We start from the raw sequence: 21,118 nt of genomic DNA on the forward strand, positions 1-21,118 counted from the left end.
TATAAATAGAAACTATGTTGCCTCGTTTTAAACAGTTCTGACAATTACTCAATTGTCTATGCATCTAAAATTTGTACTGTGCATCTAAAAATTGTTAAAATCCTAGTGCTGTGTGCATAGGTGCATGGCAGCATTGATAGATATGTGCTCCAGGCATCCCCGTACGCTGTGAGATAACTGAAGTTGTAAAGTGTAAGTTTTGTTAAGATGCTACAACCTTTTTTTAAAAGGAGGTATTTATAGGCAAGTTAACCTGAAATTTAGTGTTTCTGCAATGGAAAGTTGCAGCTAGCAAAGAGCACACATTTTGTCTCTTCTGTAATTTTAGACAAGAAGGGAGTAACACTAAACCAGTTAAAACCACTAAGCCAACTGCAATTACTCAAGTAATTTACTGAGATTATTCAAGAGCATAAGTGTGGGTACTTGTGAATGTGCCATAGGATTTATCATACCTGTAAGGAGTTCTCATCTCAGCTCTCAGTTTCTAGGGAACAGAGTAGAATTTTCCAATAGTATGGGAAATACAGCTTTCCTTATACCATGTATGTATTAGGCTCAACACTGGCTTAATGGAATTATGGCATGCAACTAATACTGCATATCAGTTCACTGCCTAAAATTACTGAGGAATATTTGAACTTTTATAACTGTAGCAATGAAGATGAAATGAAGATGACCCTCCATGAAGTGGAAGGAAAGGCTTCAGGAAAAATACTGTCCTTATGTCTTTCAATGTTCCTTATTAGATACCCAAAGAAGGTAGTTTTTTGAGATGTACTACTCCCCCAAATACTAATCCTGCCTAAAAGCTTCTTGACTCTATCATCAGTCCAGCCAAAACATTATGTGGTGTGTATGTGCAGGCTGCACCACTTTAAGAACAGTCAAGAGAAATGCTTTGTGTTGGTTCTTTGAAAAACACCATTGACAACAATCCAGATCATAAGAGTCTCCTCCCAATACCAAAAATTGAGTGGGTACTACAGACTGCGAATAAAAAAATAAGACTAAATCTGAGATGAGAGATTGTTCATTACTGTTCACTAATTTCAGTGTCAGATTATTTTAATTTGAAGCTGTACCTCATTGCCTCTTTCAGGACACAGAAAATAAACTACCCTTAACATGTTCTTCGGAGAACCCAGATCTGTCTGATAGGGTAAGATTCATCTCATTTAACTTTAGCCGGGTATATATCAGAACTAAGATAGTTGCCTGCTCTTCTTCTATAGCTATAAGAAAGAGAAGAGAAATTATTTATCCAAGCTGCTTTTGAATGGGGTGTGTTAATTTCTGTCTTTTTAGATTGGCTAAAGAAAGCCTGACTTACATGACTTACAGTAAATACCAAAGTTTTAGAAAGCCAAACCAGACAAGATGAATTTAATAGTCTGCAACTTGGCTGCATCTCTTTCATATAAAGATTAACAGTTTTGGAGCACAGCTTTAATCCTTCAAGAGTTAGCTGCATGAATGTGTGTGTATATATTTATAAATATTTAATAATAAATAATAAATATTTAATATGTAAATATTTAGGGGGTTATAGTGAAGAATATGTGGAATCAGACCATCCAAGGGAAGGTTGCAATAGGACATTTAAGTCAAATGATAAACCATAACTATTTGAATAAGGTTGATCTCTTTTTATCTTTATAAATGTGATCTATCTAAAGGCAAGTTACATGGGAGTTTATGGGGCAACTGAAAAATAGTGGGCTTTGTATTGTAATTATTAACATACATTTTATTGGTCTCTTCCCTCTTCGCAGGTCTTTCCGGACATGCTTCACTAAAATGGAGGGTGAGTAAATACATCTGGATTTGGTACAGAGAAGTAAACTGAAATCGAACAGTCTAAGCTGAACTCCATTTTCCAGCATCTAATCCACTTACAATTCAATAGTACATCTTTAATTATAGTAACATGATTTGTAATACGTTAAAGCAGTAGGAAAGGCTATGCTAGACCTGGAGCAATACATAACAAGAAAGTAAAAAAAAAAAAAAAAGCAGATTTACTTGCAGACTCTAAACTCCAAAAGGCTCTAACTAGCACAAACTAAAATACTGCAATGCCTTGAGTGCTTCCTGAGAAGTTAATGGTGTTAAGGCATCTTGAGAAACACCTTTAAATCCAGCTGGTTTTACATGCTTTAGGATGTAATCCCATTACAGTTGTCATGGAGTAATTGTGCTTTATATGTAAGATTTTTTTCTCATTGATATACTTAACCTAATTCTCCAACGTCTTATATGCGATAGAAAGTGAACAGAAAAATTTGTATATAGGTAACTGAAGTCATATACGTTGTAGAGCTGTAGAGTTATGTCTGCAGTGTTTTGAAGCAAAACTCAAGCTAGATTCAAATGAACTACCTCAGCTACTGGAAGCAGCGTAGCCATGGCAGCAAGCAGTTCAATGTCAACTGTAAAATGTGCCTGTAAAGGTAAGTAAATATTTGGACAACTTGCTGGCACAGAGTTCTTGTGCTACAACAGTTAACACTACTTAGCTATTTTATATGCCGCTCAGGATGACCTCAGCCTAAGAAGACAGCATAGCTGTACCATTGGCTGCTCAATGCCTTGCACAACAGGCTTGGAAGCACTCATGAAATGAAAAAGAAAAAGAAATGGAAAACTATACCAGTTCTTTATGAGTATCTGTGTAGTAATCTCTTAGTCAAAAATGTGAGACTATAACATATGCTTATTCCTAGTCTTGAGCTGTCAGTACCTTTTCTCTCCCCAGTACTCAAGTATCCCACATTATAGCAGAACGGATAATAATTATCGGTGTATCCAATGAATATTACCAGTTCTTGTATGTGTATGTTTTCTATAAACAATGTGTTTACATATTAATTTAATTATTCAGATGATCACTTTACAAACTTACTTTGTTTCTGCACTGTTAAACTGAGGAGTCCAAGAAGACCAGTGACTTTGGCCAGTACTATTTCAGGGTGCCCACTGAAGGCCTGATTCCATTCCTCTTGAAAATTGCAAACCTGCGTCAGTTCACTAAGTTGCTTTGTAGTACAGCCCCTGTTCAGGGCAACATACATGTGGTAAGACACTATTCAATGTGTTGAAGAGTGTTAGTCTCAAGCCTCTAGGACTGATCATTTAATATCCACATGGTTTTATTTCCTGCCCTGAAACAACATAAGCAGGCTAGCACTTCTGGGGCAAAGAGATACCCATTAAGGTGCCTTCTGAGGCCTGTTATCTAAACTCACTTTGCACCACTGCTTTTATATTCAGTGTTTGAGGGTGGTTTTTACATGGTGATTGAGGTATTATTAGCAACCCAATGATTGTTAGAAATCACTATAGCTTAACCAGCTGACTTTACAATTCTGCTGCCCTTAAAATGGATTTCAGTAAAGGGTTTTTTCTAGAATCTAATTTGGTTTAGACATGAATAATTTACAGGCTTCTTTTACAAGACACCACAAAGGATCAATACAGATATAAAACATACCCACTACTGTATATGCCAGCTATTGCAAAATGCCACGCTGTTCTTTTCACAGAACAAATTGCAAACATATGCACCAATTCAATACGGATTATTTTCTTTAAATCATACAAGCTATCCATTAATTCAGTAGCTAATAGTGATTTTTAGTTCTTTTATCTTTCTTCTAATTACAAAGTCAGATACCAACAAAAAAAAAGTTGCTTTTCAGTGCTCAGCTTAGGGAACAATAACGGCTATTCATTTCTCAGGGTTTATTTATATTTTAAATCTGTGTACATATGCTACTAGTTAGAACCTGTGTTTCCATAATGGGAGTAGCAAGGTGTCTGATACATATTTTGTCATATTTATGCTTTTATGTACTTACGCACAAAAGAAAATTGGACATCAGGAAATGCGGTTATTTAGATGGCCTATACTTATTTGGCTCTACGGTTACAAATGGGCAGAAAAAGGCATAGAAATGCCTTTGTCTGTGAACATCTGAGTTCTGCAAAGTGCATAGATCAGTCTTTATACTGTTATAATTAGGCTTCAAAAATTAATATTGATGTGAATGACGATAGCTGGCTCTGTCGAGAATGATTTGGATCTGATTTGAAAGTTCTGCATTTGAGACATAAGTTTTGTAACTGAAGCAAATCACATAAACAGAATTCAGGAGAATCTAGACTACAGTGATGCCCTAGTATATAACCTGAAAATTTAATTGACATTAATATCTGACTGGAATCTAGTTGGTTAATCTCAAAAAGTGGACAGAAATCAGTGTAAGTGGTTAATTGCTGTAAACAGCAACATCTTAAGATAGATTACATCTACCACACACCCAGCATTCATAGCTTTTACTGTGAAACCTCAAAATTTTTTTCTAGAACATGGATATGCAGAATTTACCAGCCACCAATACAAGATAACATCGTAGTCAAGATTTGCCTGGTTCTAAAAATAGTATAAAATATGTATTTTTTTAACTTCTTTAAGTTTGGAGAAAATAAATATTTAGAAGTTACTCTTAGTTTATAATCAAAACATAAATTTTGCCAAACTTCCAAGTCTGACAGGTTTTACTAGTTCTTGTCTTCAAGTTTCAGTGATGAACCAACACAGGATTTACCCTTGGGGTAAACAGTTTGTATAATGTAGAATATATGACTATGTGGAGTATAATACAAACTCACCCTTCCCCAGGTCTGGCCATTATTGTTAAAATTTAAATAACAAAGTAATATGCACCTACACTTTCATTTGACCTTGGCTGCTGTCAGTGTTTTAAACCACATTTCTCTACTGCCTCTGCTCCTGAGAGATTCTCTAGTGCATTTTATATTCTGGATTAAAATTAATGTTACCCAGGTGCCCTTATGGGGGGTATTCTTCTGTATAATATCGGAATGACTCAGCACTCCCTGTGCAAGGTCTTAAAACCTAGGCAGCTACCGTTAGCATCTAGTGATGTGTCTACCTTGTACTTTTTCCTTTGAAGCTTACAAATATCTTTCAGAATCATTTGTCAATTTTACCTCTCCCCATTCCCACTATCTATAGTGGAGGGAAAAATTTAAAAAGCCCAACCTCACTTCTCTTCACTTGGAATAGTTTAGTTTCATTTGCAATGTCAGCAGAGAAGTGCATGGCTTTGGAAGGTATTAGTTAACTTCCTTTTCAATGTTAGGGGTTCAGAGACACCCCTAACAGCTGTAGCAACAGCTGCAGTGATAGCAGGGCACCACTGGCAGTGGCAGCTCTTGTCCCTGGCTTAGATTCTGCATCATTTTCAAATCACTCACTGACCAAGAGCAGTGCACGTACCACAGAAATTCCCATCGGAAACTCCTATTCTAAGGACAGAGCAGAAAGTATGCCTTATGATGTGCCACACCAAAATAAAGAATGCTACATTTTTTTTCTACTAAAAAGACTATAAGTATTTTTAAATACTAGATATGATAAGACTAGAAAAGTCTTCAATTTACACTGCCATAGTCTGGTAGACCTTCAAGAAGTTCCACATTTCACTTGAGCTATGATGAAATGGATTAAATATCTCTACTGCTGCAGTCTGCTAAACCGCCTTCTACTAGCATAGTTAAATAAGATGCATGTAAGCTTGTTGAGTATTGTTTCTTGAATATCAGGGATAAACAATTTCCTACATTTGCTAATTGCAGTGGTATATGAAAGAAATATAAGGAAATGTTTTAATCATTATTAGGCAAATAGACAATCCTTGCACAGACTACTAATCCGTCTTTTAGTTGTCCTGAAGTTGGATTCTGCTGTGTCAGTTCTGTTGTGATATTTTAATCTTTTCATAGTTGATTTCCTTTCCATGCTTGTCCTTATTTATAAATTACCACCTCATTTTGTTCTAACATACTGTGCTTCCTGTTTCTATATAAATATACATGGATTTTCATCTCAGGAACCCCCCTTTTTAGGCACTGTGGCACAACATCTCTTTAATACTTGGCTAACTTCCACATACTTCAAAATGCCGTGCTAGTGGTAGCTCAGGTTCAGAAGAGGGCTATAGCATCTTAAACTGTAATGGACGTACATTTGTGGCAGTGTTTCTGTCAGCACAAAAGCACCTGATCACTACTTGTGAGGGTCAGGTGGACAGAAGAGGTCAACACATCATTTGCCATACGCTGGCCAAAAGCAATGGGTGGAAGGAGGGCTTCCACACTTTGGGACAAATTGGAGTTGATTCAGCCAGTCACACTCTTGCATTAAAGACTGAAGAAGTTGATCATTTAGAAAAAAAAATTGTGGAAACAGACATGAGCACAAGTAATGTTGCTTGTTCTCTGCAAACGTGAATCTTCTTTCTGTGAACTTAGCTTGGATAGCACAAAAAGTAGGCTCAATTTATTAAAGAAAGGAGCTTCTTTCTTGCCTCATTTTTACCCGTTGTCATCAATCACTCTTACACAAAGAGAACACAACATAAACATAATGTTGTTCTTACACCCTACTCTTAGGTTTTTTCCTAAGAGTTTAATCCAGTTTAAAAGGGTTTAATCCAGTTTAAAAGGGTTTTTTACCTTGGATCATTTAACTGAGCTGATTTAAAGTACAGACACAAATAGGTTTTTTTCTCATAGCAAAGAAAGAATTAAATTGTAGCACTTAGGTAGGAATGAGTACCAGGGGAGGAGGGGTTTGGGGGCAGAGGGTAGCAAGAACCTCTTTAATTGGCTTTGCCATTCAAGGAAACTAATGTCAAATTTAGTTGATGGTGTAAAATGCTAGTTCTTCAGAATAAAAGTTTTTTTACCCCTACCTTGCATCCAGTTTTTAGAGATGAGAATTTCTTCAGCAATTGACAAAACTTGAGAAAACTTGACAAAGCCCAGCAAACTTCCTTATTGGTTACACATATAAGGTAATAATTACTATTAAAATGGAACAATTTAAAAAGTTAAATTGCCTTTCCCTACCTGTTCTATTATCTGCACTTCATGTGTTATGCAAAGTATACACAAAGTGCACACAGTTAGCTGTGCTTTCCATTTCTTTTTTTGCATGCATTAACATTTTCTCCTGGTGTTTGGTGTATACCCACTTCAGGAAAACTTAGAATCCAAATAAATATTTTCAATTTTAATAAGAAAGCGTATCAGTTATTAAATGTCAAAATTGTCTATCAGAGCTCTTTTCTCAGCTCAACTGACAATATTTTTATATTGTCTAACAAATAAATTTATGATCAAAAGTGATTAACATTTTGATCAGACAGTTACTAGAGATTTGACATTGGTTAATGTGGTCTGAGCGGTTACTGCTTACTCAGCAAACGTGCATTCCTGGCTTGCTGCAATGTTTAGTAAAATGTGTTTGCGTAAAATACTATGGAAGGTGTTGTAAAATAATTTTTCCTTCACACTGTAATTGTCTGGTGATGATTACAAATGGGGATTGTTAGAAGTAGAAGAGGGAAATGCCAAATAAATAGAAGGAGAAAAATGTCCCGCTGAAGAGGTTAAGCACTGGAATTTCTTGACCAAAACCCTATGGAAACTATATCCTTGGAGATATTCAAAACTTGACTGGACAGTCCTAAGCAACCTGATAGAGCATTACATTTAGCCCTGTTTTGATAAAGGGTTGGACTGCATGACCTACAGAGGTGCCTTCTAACCTAACCTCTGCTATGATTTACAGTCAACTGTCTGTGTTTCAATCCTTTCAATCCTTTCAATCCATTACCTATGTTTCAATCACAGGAAAAGATGGAAATACTGTAGGCCAGACAACTTATAATAGAAAATGGATACTCAGTATAAATTAATGTTTTTGTTTCCACTTGTACTATTTTAAAACTTAGTTTCCAGTCTGACTTGTTTGAAATATATTTTTTTAATGTGTTTATAGGCTGAGCTGCTCTGTATTAACTCTAAAAAAGGCATTTATCATGGAAAGCTTGACACAGAGTTAATTTTAGAGGTGCTAGCAAATGCTGCTGTTATAAAGTCTCTTTTCCTGTTTATGGTAAGAACAGATCTTCTCTTTTCCTCGTACTTATTATCTTGCCAAAATCAGAGGTCATTAGCAAGGTGAATCTCTGGTTTTTCAGTACTTCTGTCAATATAATTTTAGGAAATATACAAATGCTGTACAATACAAGTTTTCAGATGGAAACCTATGAAATTTCAAATAGTTAAAGAAACAGTATTTTAGTCCACATTTTTCCCATTACTGTTATTGATGTTATCTGTGTTTGGTATGAAGGATGTCAAGATTTTTTTTTTCCCCAGAAACTGTATGGGATATATTTTTGAAACATAAAGAGGTCCCTGCAGTTTCTCTTACACAGTTAATTTCTGTAGCTTAAGAAGGAGTTTTCTAAAAGCTGAAATAGTTGCAACTAATACAAGTGTACATCCATTAGGGCTTAGGATGCTATGGCCCATATCTTAGCTGAGCTAACATTAGCAGTACTTAAACAATACAAGCAATATACCTGTATTAAAAAAAAAAAACCAACCTATTTAGTATATAATCATGGAAAACCCTGGGAAGTCAATAAATGTATAATACAGACAAACTTAACTTTTCACCTGTAGTCAGTAATACAAGTGCAGACATACAGAGAGTTTTCCCGGTTTTCACTTTTAGGTGAGGATCTCAAAAGTATTTAAAAAAAGGGACAGATAAATGGGGAGAAAAATTAGGGTTTTTTTTCCCCAAAATGTATGTATAAACATATTTGAGGGTTTCAAAATACAGTCCCAACCCATCAAAATCTTTGACAGAGGAGGCTGGTCACAGGTCCCTTGTAACTGGGCTGTCAAAAAACAGTGAACACTCATAATTAGAAGCAACTGCCCAACATTACAATGCAGAGCTGGAAATTGAATTCCAGTCTTCTATTTAAAAATCCTAAGATAAACGCTAGATTTACAGTGTTCCCTGTCTTCTATACTGTTTGGGATTTTGGGGGGGGGGGGGGCAGGCTAACAAAGTTTAGCATAACACTGTGGGCTTCTGTGGCCTTCTTTCCCTCTGTAGCATTCTTGGAACAATGTTATAATATGGTCATGTTAAAAGGATTTTTCCAGCGCTTTCTGATTCTGAAGTTCCTTCTCATATTTTGTGTACCAGAAGCCTGATCTGTCTCGCATCTGTACAAGCATGCATATAGCCACTCCCCCTGTTACTAATATGTCTGAATTCTGGGCTTATTTCAAATTTCCAAGATTTATTTATTCTAGACACACTAGTTCCCACTGATAAAAAATGGTGTGACATTGGCTTACAGTATAGAGATCAGTGAGCTGAAGTCAGGAATCCTTATCATGTTTCTGATGTGCAGCTGAACCTTGACAAAGCCACCACTGTACAATCTTATTTTTATGTGATAACTGGTAAAATTGTACATACCTTCTTTTCTAAAAAAGCCTGGAGGCATATGGATAAAAAATACTGAATATTATATTACTAATAATAAATGCTTAGAAAAATCAACTGAATATCCATTGCATATTAATCTTTCAAGGAGGATTGAAAACATTAAAGTTATGTAAAACTTACGTTAACGCTTAAAGAAAACACCCTTACAGTATGTAAAAAATAACAATATCTTTATTTTCTTACTGACTTAAGTGTTTAAGTTATTATTCTTCAACCAAGTTTTAACTTTTTGTCACCTTGAGAATCATATAAAGAAAAGAAGGCAGGTCATACAAACCTTGAATAAACGTGAGAATATACAGAAAGCACTGCAGCCATCAGAAAATTTGCAGAGCACAGGGAAGGAGTAGTAGAGGAGGATGATGAAAATAATGATGAACAGGGAAAGTTACAGTAAATTTAGGTAGAAGAAAAGCAGTCATAGTATATATGCCTCAAGACTTCGAGTTTGGTAATTCATGACTGGCTTGGCTTCTACCACCAGTAAGAATTAGTTTTTTACAACTGAATAGTCACTGTGAAAATGAAATATTTATAACTATACCTAATCTTGACAAGTATATTATTCTCATACTACAGCTTCTATTCTTGATAAAGAAAATTTAAGTAGTAATTTTAAATCTTGCTGAACAGAAATTGTTGTTGTTCTCAGCCTTTTTCACATGTTATCCCAAATTACAGAAAAAGGGATATAGGGCTTTCTTCCATTTTATTTTGGAAACTACCTCCTAGATCGATATAAAGAAAGAGCTGGTGATTATCACCCATCACCTACTTGGGTGCTAAGGACTGAAGTAAAATGTGATTCTGGATTTGTCTTAAAAATGTACTGTCCACAAAAATATTTCTAAATATTTTATCATATAGAAATATAGTGGAATTTCTAGGATTTTATCAGTGACCTGCAGAACTTCATGGATTTACACTAATACCAAAACTTTTAAGCCAGTACCTCCCTAAACACTTTACAGATTTAGTAGAAGGTCAGTTAGAGCAGAGAATAAATTTGTCAGAAGAGAAGCCTTCTTTGTCAGAAGAGAAGTGAAGACCTAGCAGCAGCCTAGCAATGCTTAAGAGAAAGTTACCAACCAAGAGTCTGATGCCAGGCTCTCTACAGAGGGGTGCCTACTCTAAAAATCTGTTTTTCCCCTCTTTCTGTCTGTACCAAGAGTCAGAAGTACAAACAAGGACATGTGTACTGGGGACTGTCTCTACTTTGTCCTTCTCCTTGTCTCCATATGGCAGCAAAATAACAATTCCTTAAGATGTAAAGAAAGGCATTTTGAATTAAGTAACAACAGCTTTTAAAAAGAGATTTTAAAAACTCTCAGTACCTCTAAATACAATGTTTAACTAACTTACATAATCACTGCAGCATGCAGTCTTCAGGAATCATTACGTAGACTCCACTTATGGCTCTTAGATGTGAAAATACTTTTCCACTGTATTGTGGATTGTGCCATCCCCAGCCTGCATCTGTCCCATGCCCCAGCAAAAGGCATAGAAGAAGGAGGTCCTAATTAACTAACTCCCAGTTGCCACAATATCCAGTTTAGCCATGACTGCCTACTACGGCATAGTTCTCTGTTGTTGCAATATTTTTCTGTTATTCTCATTAGCCTTTTCCTCAACATTTTTGTGAAGAAATTAACAAAGTTATAAAATAATGTTTAGAAAATACAAGTATCAAGCAGAGTAGGAATAAGAGATTTGAGTGAGAGTGCATACTGGATATTTACAGTGGAGGTTTTTTTGCCTTAGAAAAGACCACAGGTACTGCAGGTTTTCCAGATGGACTAGAAAAATGCTTGCCTGGAGTTATTTCTACGAGGTGATCGACAAAGGCTGCTTTTGGTTCAGGGAAACATGTTAAAAAGCTTCTTCTTTTCATTAATTACATTTGATCAGTAACTCACTAGGGATATTATTGTCAGGGCTGTGGATGCCACACTTTCTCATAGCAGTTATATGATCAGCGGTGTTTCCACAAGTCACTCGGTTATTCCTGAGTCAGAAAGGAGCACTACTCTCCAGTCAGAGCATAATATGCTTTGCCTTTCTTCATACTCGGAAAGGAAGCTAAGGATCCTCATATTTCTGGTTCCAGTATAGTTCCTTCTTCAAAGCCTATGACCTTGTAGATCTTTCATACTTTTTATGCCTATCCCTGAACTGGCATAATGCCAATTCAGCTCAGCGCATAATTAATCAGTATTGATTATATTCATAGTAGATACAAGATTCCCATCAGCTTCAGATTGCAGAATACTCTTCCATTGCCATCTTACTTTCTATTGCCTTTCCTAGTGTGTGCAACCTTGGAGACATCTATATTTACAACTCCTTGTGATTTATTTATAAGAGCAGAACAAGAATCTCCACTCTTAACAATGAAGACATCTCAAAGGTCTGCCTACATATAAACTTGTAGTACCTAAAGTCAGGATTATGCTATGGTGGTTTCCATTGAGACATTTCATGGAAAACTGTCAGCCTCCTCATCTCTTCTGAGATCTGCCCCTCTTCTCAAGCTAGAGACTTGAGAAGACTCTTCATCTTTTTTCTCATCAGATTATAGGAAGAACCCTTCTCCCTGTATTATGACTCACCCTTTCTGCATCCTCCTCCAAATCAATTAAAAAATATGAATCAAAGGCAAAGACACTTTAGAACACGTTTTTACAGCAGTAAATGTACATTTGGCAGGACATAACACTACCCAGATCCCTTTACTTTGGCTTCATGCCATCAGAAGCCATCTAGTCACATCTGTGTGATGATACACACAAACTGGCATAAAGACTCATCAGGAAGTGCTTTTCAGTCTAAAAAATTATCCTTTAATCAAAATTTTCTAAACTGGGGCCTTTGCGCCAAATCTCTTGGCCATACGTAGAACCATCTTTCCATAAGTAGAACCAGGGCATTTTGCTCCCACATAAGAATAAGCCCAAAATTACTTCTGCATACATTTCAAATACAGTGGAACAAAGGTCTACATACATCTTTTCACCAAACTCATTTATCTTTTGAGTCCTCTGGAAAAGAAGACATGTTAAAGCCCTGCTAATACACAGAATATCAAAAGAAGCATGTCATATTTGAAATTCAGAACTGATAGATGAATCAGCTCTGTCTTTTGCTTCTTCATATCTCTGAGGTTCATGACTCATTCACTTACTTGAAGGGTATCTGTCAGAATGTCTTTAGCCGTTATTTCACAGTCAGACTTTATTCTACAGTCTTGCACAAAGTAATAGCAAGATTTCATTTGAGACTATTTTGTATACCTTCCAGTATTTTTCCTCATACCTTTTTAAACTCTTGGAGAAACAGGCATGGGATTGTATTAAGATCTTACATATCTGAGGAGCATCACACCCTACGCAAAAAAAAATGAACCTAAAGCAGCAATCTTCTGGCATTCAGTGCATAACTTCATTAAGCCCTGCTTGCTTGTTGCTGGTCCTTTTACTTAAAAGGAGAAAAAGCATCTCCTATTATGCTAGCCAAAAAGAAAACAAAAAAAGCGAGTACTTTGGAAGGGTAAGTAGATAAGCAGCTAGAATAGAAGGATCCTTTACTCCTTTCTGTCCTTTTCCCAGCTTTTATCGGTCTTGCCATTGCGCCTCTTCTGAAGCTTCTTGCATTGCCTGCTACCAGAGCCAGGACAGCAGATTAGATAGGAGGTTACCCTAGTATGATAGATCTCTCCATATGTTTCATACTGAATTTACATTCAGATGATAACAGCAGTCACTTTTTTTTTTAAGTAGGCCACCTGTCCCTCATGCAATTGTGTCAGCTGGTAAGGTTTAAAAATAATTTTTGCTAAAAAAAAGTCTTCATACTAATAGAATCCTAAACTGTAAGATAATGAGATAAAAATTATATTGCTCATAAACTTCAATGGGGAGGGGAAATCTTAGCTGTTTTGGTCTGCTCATTCACATTCCAGTCTTACTTCCTTTTCCCTCTATTTTTTTGTCCTTTCCCAGCTGAATAAGATAAAATTCTCCTTCATAGAAAAAGCACACACCGAGAGACAAAACAAGATCATCTAGCAACTCCTGTTCAGCTACTGTTAGTTTGTATTAAAATTTAGGGGCTTTTTGTTTTGCATTACTAGGGAAAAGCCCTATAAACTTCTTGTTGAAGAGGACAGTTGCTAGCAGTCAAAGGTTTAGCACAACTATTCTGCTTCAGATGGGCCTGCTGCAAAAAATCCTAAGGCTGAGAAATGAAAAGGAAGCTACATGGGAAGGCTGGGATCAGAGAAGTTAAGAGAGGAAAACTATTCAGGAGCATGAAGAGAAGGTAAAGTAGGTATGACTGAGTAGCAAAGAAAATGGGCTAATTCAGCTGTCAGTTGACTCTGTGATAATTGTTACAGCTAAGCAGTCTTCTCTTAATTTTCATGCATGTAATGTCTCATCCAGAAACTCTTATGATGTTACAGCCTTAATAAGCCTTTTCAGCTGCCTGGCATCATTCTTCTAATCTACTAGTTGTTTCCAAAAATGTCACCTCTTTTCCTAAAGAGGTTGAGAATGTTTCCCACACTTCTGCTTGATGCAGTTTCCTGGAATCACCTTGATTTTCAAATTTGCAGATAGAGACAATAAACCAGAATTTATTCTTATTGTTCCCTGATCTCCTGTTTCCCCCCGACACCCTCTGTCAAGTAAGTACCTGCACTCTTACTATTTCTTCTGAAGCCTTGTTTCATACAAGAAAAGCATTTCTTCAAATACTGTTGTGTATAGAAAGAGCTCTGAAGCTGGAGTCAGTCATTTTGGATGTGTATATTTTTAGATAGAAAATCAATTTTTGGCTTCAGTCTTAAGGGAAACTGGTTTAAAGAAACTGAACCAGTTCTCTTATTTCACAGCGTCTAAAGCATGTCTGATTTCAGATAGTTTGAATACTAAAAGCATTACCAAAACCAAACAAGCATTCATCCCCCCCCAAATCCCATCCCGCAGAAGTATCCAAAGGAAAAAAAATAGGGTAACTTTGCGATACAGCTTTTTCTGCTTATCTAAGTGAAACATTGATGAGAAAGTGCATAGTTTGTTTTCAGTTATTGCTTTCTTAAAAAAAAATTAAAAATCACTGTAGTCTACATCAGTTTTTCTCTTTCCCATGAGCCTTAGCAGGGAGTAGAAATGCCACAAAGCTTCAGCATTTTTTTCCTGAAATTATCCAAGGATGTTCTCAATAACATGCAAGCCTTTGGAAAAATAGTTTGGAAAACTTAGTGTCTCTGCTTAGCTTTTGGTTATGAAAACAGCTAATATAGCAATTTTTGCGGAATTAAGTCCTGCATGAAGTCCTAAGATGAGACAAATGGGAGACAATAATCACTGGCTTTGTAAGTCTCGGAAATTAAACGAGAGTAGCTGGAGGAAGCCCCTACCCTTCAGAGATGCTTCAAGCAGTCCCAAGCTAGACGGGCTGTTCCTGAAGACCAGCCTCGCTGACAACGGCAGCTAGAGGCAGCGAAGCTCCGTTCCCGCCCGGCGGCAGGCAGACGTGGCGGCAGGCGGACGTGCCGCCCGCCAGAGCCAGAGCCAGAGCCAGAGCCAGAGCCAGAGCCAGAGCCAGAGCCAGAGCCGGGCACCTGCGGGGCGCGGCGGGCTGGCTCCTCCGGCCGCCCGCCTGCCATTGGCCTGCCGCCGCTTCCCGCCTCCTTTGAAAGCTTGAGAAGGGCGGGCGGCAGCGGTGCCTCGGCAGTCAGGCGGCGGGGTAGGGGCCGGAGCGCCGGGCCTGAGCAGGAGGCCGCAGGTAATCCCCGGGCGGTTGCGAGGCTTTCTTCACTCGGTTTTTCGTCGAGAGGCTTGAAGGCGGGTTCGATGGACTTTGGTGAACTTCACGGAGGTTTCTTTGCTCACGGGTCTTCTTACAAAGTGGTAACGTTAATCAAAGTCTTCTAAGTTTGTACGCTTAGTAGTATAGCAGTGCTTGTCTTGACAGCTTAGTGCTTTATAGTAGGTAGTGTTCTTTTTCTTTGCGTATTTGGGTTCAGCTTCTACTGACTTGTTAAGGTAGGCTTGCTGTTTAAGCAGCTGAACTTGTGTTTGTGCTAGCTGTGATGATTTCTAAATGTGTTTCTTAAGGTCCAACTCCTACTATAGTAGGGCAGTTCTATGTACTTTTGAACTGTGATGCTTATGAAGTAATGATGGAAAAATTTGTCTTATGATTTCTTTTGTGGATTACCTTTTCATCTACTTGTTCAGTTGCCAAAAAATAGTGGCATTAATGGGGAACCTATAAGGTAAGCTTTTTTCTTTGTTCTAAAGCCCTTGATGATAAAAAAGAACTGGTGAATTGATTAAAATAATTATCTGGAGACATAGAATTCATGTCATCACTGTAATGCATCTAATTCTGAAATTGTGTTAGGTGGTGTTAAGTATTTAGGTGTTTGTTGATGAAGAATCTCTTTATGAATTGATAGTCTACATACATTTGGCTCTAGTGTATTTTATTCTTTCATAATTGGATGGGAATAATAAATCATTCTGGAGTTACTTGATCTGTTTCAAGGTAGGAGTATCAGCTAGCGCCTTCATAGACACAGTAGGGCTGCTGTGAGAACTGGGGTACAGAATATAATCTTAGGCCTGTATAGAAGTAGTTTGCAGGATTACCCTGATTTATATGGTACTTGAAGAAAAAGCAAGGAAGAATTATGAGGGATTATACTTGGGGGGGGGGGGGCAGTGTAAAATACCTATGTATCTTTTGATCTGCCCTTCACACAGCTGTAATAAAGGCTACAAATACATGTATACTCATTAGAATATATGTGCTTATTAGTTCTTCCCTATCAAATTTCTGCATAGATGTCTGTTACAGCTTGGCTACACAAGTAGGCTATTTTTTTGTACTACTGTTTACCTAGTCTATAAACTGTAAAGTCAGCTTGAACTAGAAATTCCTATATGGTTCTTGCTTCCCCCCACACAAACCCCATCTTGCAGCTTTAGTTCTGTCCCATGGCAGAACTAAACAGGATTCTGGTGGTAGCTGCCTTTGAAAACTGCCTGGGTGTCTCTTTGGAAATAGTCAGAATTTTAATGCACAGGCTGGCTGTGTTCGTTTATAGAATTACTGTTTCCAATAATATCCCTGCTGATCTCATGAAAGGGGAATAAAATAAACAGTAATGAAAAAGATGCTGGGTTTGTTCCAGCTGAAAGGAACAGTAATTTTTTTCCTCAAAACTCTTCTCTCCATCCCATCCGCTTCCCTGGGAGGTGAGAAGGAATGTGACTTGTATGTTGGTCTCCTTGTGGAATTTTGTATGTGTGTGAGAGGTTTCTTTTGCCTTGTAAAATAAATCATCATTCTGCAAGTCTTAAGTTCTCTCCTTTGTAATTCCCATCTGAGAAGGACCTTGTGAAGTTAATCTAGTTTAAAATAATGATCAAGAGATATGCTGCTAATTCCTCTGCCAAGTTTTGTGACTTCACAAATATGCCACTTGCTCTCAAAAGTTTGTTGCTATGCAAGACTTGCAAACAGTAGTTACCAAATAAGTTACAGACCATCTCCTGCAAGCTACTCTTCATAGATGCGCTTCTGGGCTCAACGGGAGCTCCGTGACCAAGTTCTACACTTCTTCAACAGGTCACCTGTGAGGATGGGCTTGTAGGGTTGGGTGTGAAGTGTAGCCTTGAATGGAGTGAGCTAATGTACTGTTATTTTTTTGTGCTCTCAAATGCAGTGCTTCAAAGAATAATATTTAAAACTAAAGAAAGGACAGTGTTTCAGGGGGCTGTTGTATCTAAATTTAGAAAAATGCCAGTAACTTTTCCCTTCTTTCCTTTTAACCTTCCTTCCTTAAATGGCTTTTTTTATCTAAAAAAAAAAAGAGGGGGACCTCTGTCTAGCATTTGCTATATCTATATGTATATTTGCCTGTAGAAACCTTTTTTTTTACTCTCATTGCTGTTTCTACTCTTGAACTGTTACTCCATCAGTCATTATCTTCTTTGTCTAACATCTTCAAGTAAAACCCAATTCTGCAAAGACTTGCATGTAGTTAAGTGTGTGCAATTAAGCGTATGTATATGTCTTTGTAACCAGCTAAAAGCAAACCCCCTGCCCTGCCTGTGGTACCTCTATTATTTTTTCAGATTTGTTTTAAAGCGTGCATTACCCAGTTATAGGAATTGGGGGGGGGGGGGGGGTGATCAGAGCAGGTAGTGAAGAGTGCTGTGAGGTTCCAACAGATATCTTTGATTCAGCACTACAGGTGCATATGTGCGTTCACCTAGCAACAGGAACAGCAGCAGTCTAGCTGAATTGTTTATCTGGTTAGAATATACTATTCATGTTAAGCCTGCAGGAGGGAAAACTTAAAATCCTGGCATCCTGTCTATACCAGCACTCTGCCTGTTGCTATTAGATCAGGGTAGAGTTTCCCTGTCCCACAGAACTCTGAGAGTGCAGAAAATGCTTCCACCCTGTGCTGGAATAAAGCAGATTCCCCTTTCCCTTCCCCCAAGCTTTTGTGGAAAAAAACAAAGTGTGAGCAACCCAAGCAGAATCGCCAATAGCTGGGTGCAGGGGGCTTTCCAGGGATGTAACAAATACAGGGTCAGGTGCCTTCCTTGAATCCAGGGCAGTGAACCAGGCCTTCTTTCGTTCATGTGACTGCACTTGTCGCTAATGCCGTTTGACTAAAGGGCAGGACGGGTGTATCTCGGCCAAAGCCAGTTTCGGTGTGGATGAGTTGGCACCTTCTTCCCCCTCTCTCCCCCCGCCAGTCCCATGCTTGTTACACAGGCAGACTCCAGCAAAATGCGGCTGCTACATAATTGATGGGGAACTCTTTTAAAAACAGAAGAGGGAGGAAAAAACCCTACCCCTACACCTCCGCAAAAAAACCCCAAGCAAAGCCAAGTCCGAAGACAGGGGGGAAACACATGAGAAGCAGGGGTTCGGTGACAGTCATCCTTCATCTGCGGACAGAGTTCGGGAAATCCCCCGGCAAAACCGGGAAGCCTTTCCCTGCTCAGGGCCGCGGCGCTCGGCTCTGGCCTGGCGAGGGGGGTGCGTGCGGCGCAGGGCCCGCCGGCCGGGACCGGGCTGGCCCCGAGCACCTGCGCCGCTGCAGGAGCCGTGCCTCCGCCACCGAGCTGGCTCCCGGGGGGGCAATGCTTATCTCTTAACGAATGTTTTTTGGTTGCAGTATAGATGTCGGTATCCGGTTTTGCGAGCTGACTTAACCCTTCCCCCGCGGCCGCGGGGCTGAGCCGCCCCCCGAAGAGACGTATGCGGTCTGAAGAGAAGGCGGCGGCCGTGGGCATGGCAGATGGGATCCGGGCGGGGGGGAGCCGTGGAAGGGCACCGGCATCTCTGCATCTGCCAAGACCTCGCGTACCCCGGAGGAGGTGCCATCCCCGGCGCAGTTAAGGCGGCTTGGCCGCGCCGGGAGGAGGCTCCACCGCCGCCGGGCCCGGCCGCTCGGGGCGGCGGGCAGCGCGCGCGCGCGGAGAGGCGCGGGTCGGGGAAGCGGCGGCAGCCGGGGGGGCCGGGAGCGAGCGGGCGGGGCCGCGCCGCGCCGCCACCCGCCACCTTTAGCGGCGGGCGGGGGCTCCGTAGAGGTCCTGCCGGTTTTTCTAGCCCTGCCTCTGAATAGCAGCAGCGCCGGGGTGAGTCACTGTTTGGAAATGGAGTGGGCGGGCGTGTGTGTAAGAGGATGAATGATGTCAGGGAGGACTGTGGCTCTCGCGGCGAGCATGAGACTCGCGGTAAAGGCGGCGGCGGCGGCGGCAGCCCCGAGCGAGCGCTGACCCCGGCGCCCCCCGCCCCGGAGCCGCTCTCCAGCGGGGGACCGCTTCCAGCTGCGGCGCTGCTGAGGTAGCGCTGCGGGCAGGAGACTTCTGAGAAGTGTCGCCTCCGCTGACGCCCTTAAAGCCAGTCCCTTTCGCCAGGAAGGAGGAGAGTCTGAGGCTGTGAGAGGAGCAAATTGCAGGGGAAGGTAGAGGTTGTGGCAAACTTCCTAGCTGCTGCGTGCTGCTACCTCAGTGGTGGGAGTGTCTGGCCGTAAGGAACGGCAAAGCCCAAACCCTGAGGCTCCAAAAAAGACTTCCAGCTGCCTTTAGAGGAGGAACTGCCAGCAGTGCAAGCTTTTGCAAATACAGCTGAGTAGGTAAGTTGGGAACGGCACAGGTGGATTAAAAGCGTGGCATACCGCAGGTACGCACTTAGAGAACCTCTTTCAGAGAAGAGCTCTGCGTGTGAACTGGGCAGAGACTGGGAAGAGCAATCCTACGTGGTCTCTTCTATTTCTAGAGTATGTATGTTTTACCTGTAGAATAGTCTTAACTTTACTCTTGAAGAGGCCCCTCTAATTAGGGAGGGCACCTGCTGTTTTGATTTCTCTTGTAAGTATGTAATGCAAGGACCATACTTAGTTTGCTAGTAAAATTTTATGTTCTTGATGTGGGCAATGTCTGCATACCCCTTAGAGCAGTACCACGTACCTAGTTGAACATGGACTTCAAAATGCCTGATTTCAGCTCAGGAAGGTAAGGGATTGCTATAAGGATCATAATGGTGTTTAAAGGTGCATTGCTGTAGGGTTTGTTTGGGGTTTTTTGTTGCTCTGTCTGCTCTGCTGAAGCCACTCTTAAACTTCCTGAAGTGCAGCTAAACTAAACTTCCTGACTTAGTGGCAGAGTACATTTCTATTAACATTGCATGGTTTCTGGCTTAAATTTAGTTCAAAATCCTTGTGAAAAGTGGTTAATGCATAATCTTCTGGCAAGATAATAAAACTCTTAGGATACAATGTAGACTAGCTGTTGTTCCATTTAAACCATTTCTAATATTTTTATTTCATTTTTTTAAGACCTTAGAAAATCAAATATCTGTCTACCCTGAAACCACTTAGCAGCTATTAATTTATACACAGTTAATTATATAAATAGATGGTTTCATAGAGGTATTAGTGTAAACTGAGCAGGTGTATGATATTTTCTGAGGCAGCAGGCCTTTACAGGATAAGCTTCACTTTAAGTTGCATTTGTTAAATGGTTTGCCTAAAAAACAAACTGCTTTTAAAATTATATTTAATGTAGTTGCCTATGTATATTATTATTTGACAGGGCAGGTCTCTGGAGACTGTATAGCCTTATATACTTTTTCTCTATGAAACCAATAACTTACTCTTCATTTTAACCTAACTTAAATGATCTAGGGCTTAATTTACTAGAAAGGTCAATGTGCTTGCTTTCATATTTTTTTTTTCCCCCTTTTGGATAGGATTTACATTGCTTTTCAGTAAAAATTTGAAATCTATGTCTGATTTTAGAGAAACATATACTTGTGTCTCTGTCCTTCAGAAAAATATTCTTCAAGTGTACCCTGTGTAGTATGTGCAGTCACAAGGGGTATTTGGACAAATCAAAGGGGTGGTGGTGGGGGAAGCTTCAGGTGAAATTGTGAGGTGACGACAATAGTATGTAGATAAAGGCCCCTAATGAGATTGATTTCTGTACTGTCCTTGAAGTGAACTTATACAATGGAGAAATGAGAACTTGAAGAGAGTAAAGATGGATTTTTTTTTTTTATACTCTTAGGTTGGTAATCTGAATGACTTTATGTACCTCTAAATTTTAAATATTGAGCCATGGTTGGCATGTTGATGAGCATCTGTTTTTCTGGATCATAAAAGCATCTTGTGAT

At 39.4% G+C, this 21,118-nt stretch overlaps 1 protein-coding gene across 6 annotated transcripts in view; it reads left to right on the top strand.

Annotated features, from left to right (window-relative positions):
- Positions 1 to 1,787: 1,787 nt before the first annotated feature.
- Positions 1,788 to 21,118, top strand: part of SGMS2 (sphingomyelin synthase 2) — a 49,906-nt gene continuing 30,575 nt past the window's right edge. For 2 of the 6 annotated variants that reach the window (XM_075500697.1, XM_075500695.1), the window contains exon 1: positions 19,112 to 19,580. The gene's annotated coding sequence lies outside the window, so the exon portion shown is untranslated. Of the gene's footprint in view, positions 1,808 to 13,450; positions 13,739 to 15,058; positions 15,200 to 19,111; positions 19,581 to 21,118 lie in introns of those variants that run through there. The other 4 variants (XM_075500699.1, XM_075500698.1, XM_075500700.1 and 1 more) reach the window with 4 other exon arrangements.

The sequence above is a fragment of the Mycteria americana genome, chromosome 4 (genome assembly GCF_035582795.1).
Source record: "Mycteria americana isolate JAX WOST 10 ecotype Jacksonville Zoo and Gardens chromosome 4, USCA_MyAme_1.0, whole genome shotgun sequence".
NCBI lineage: Eukaryota > Metazoa > Chordata > Aves > Ciconiiformes > Ciconiidae > Mycteria > Mycteria americana.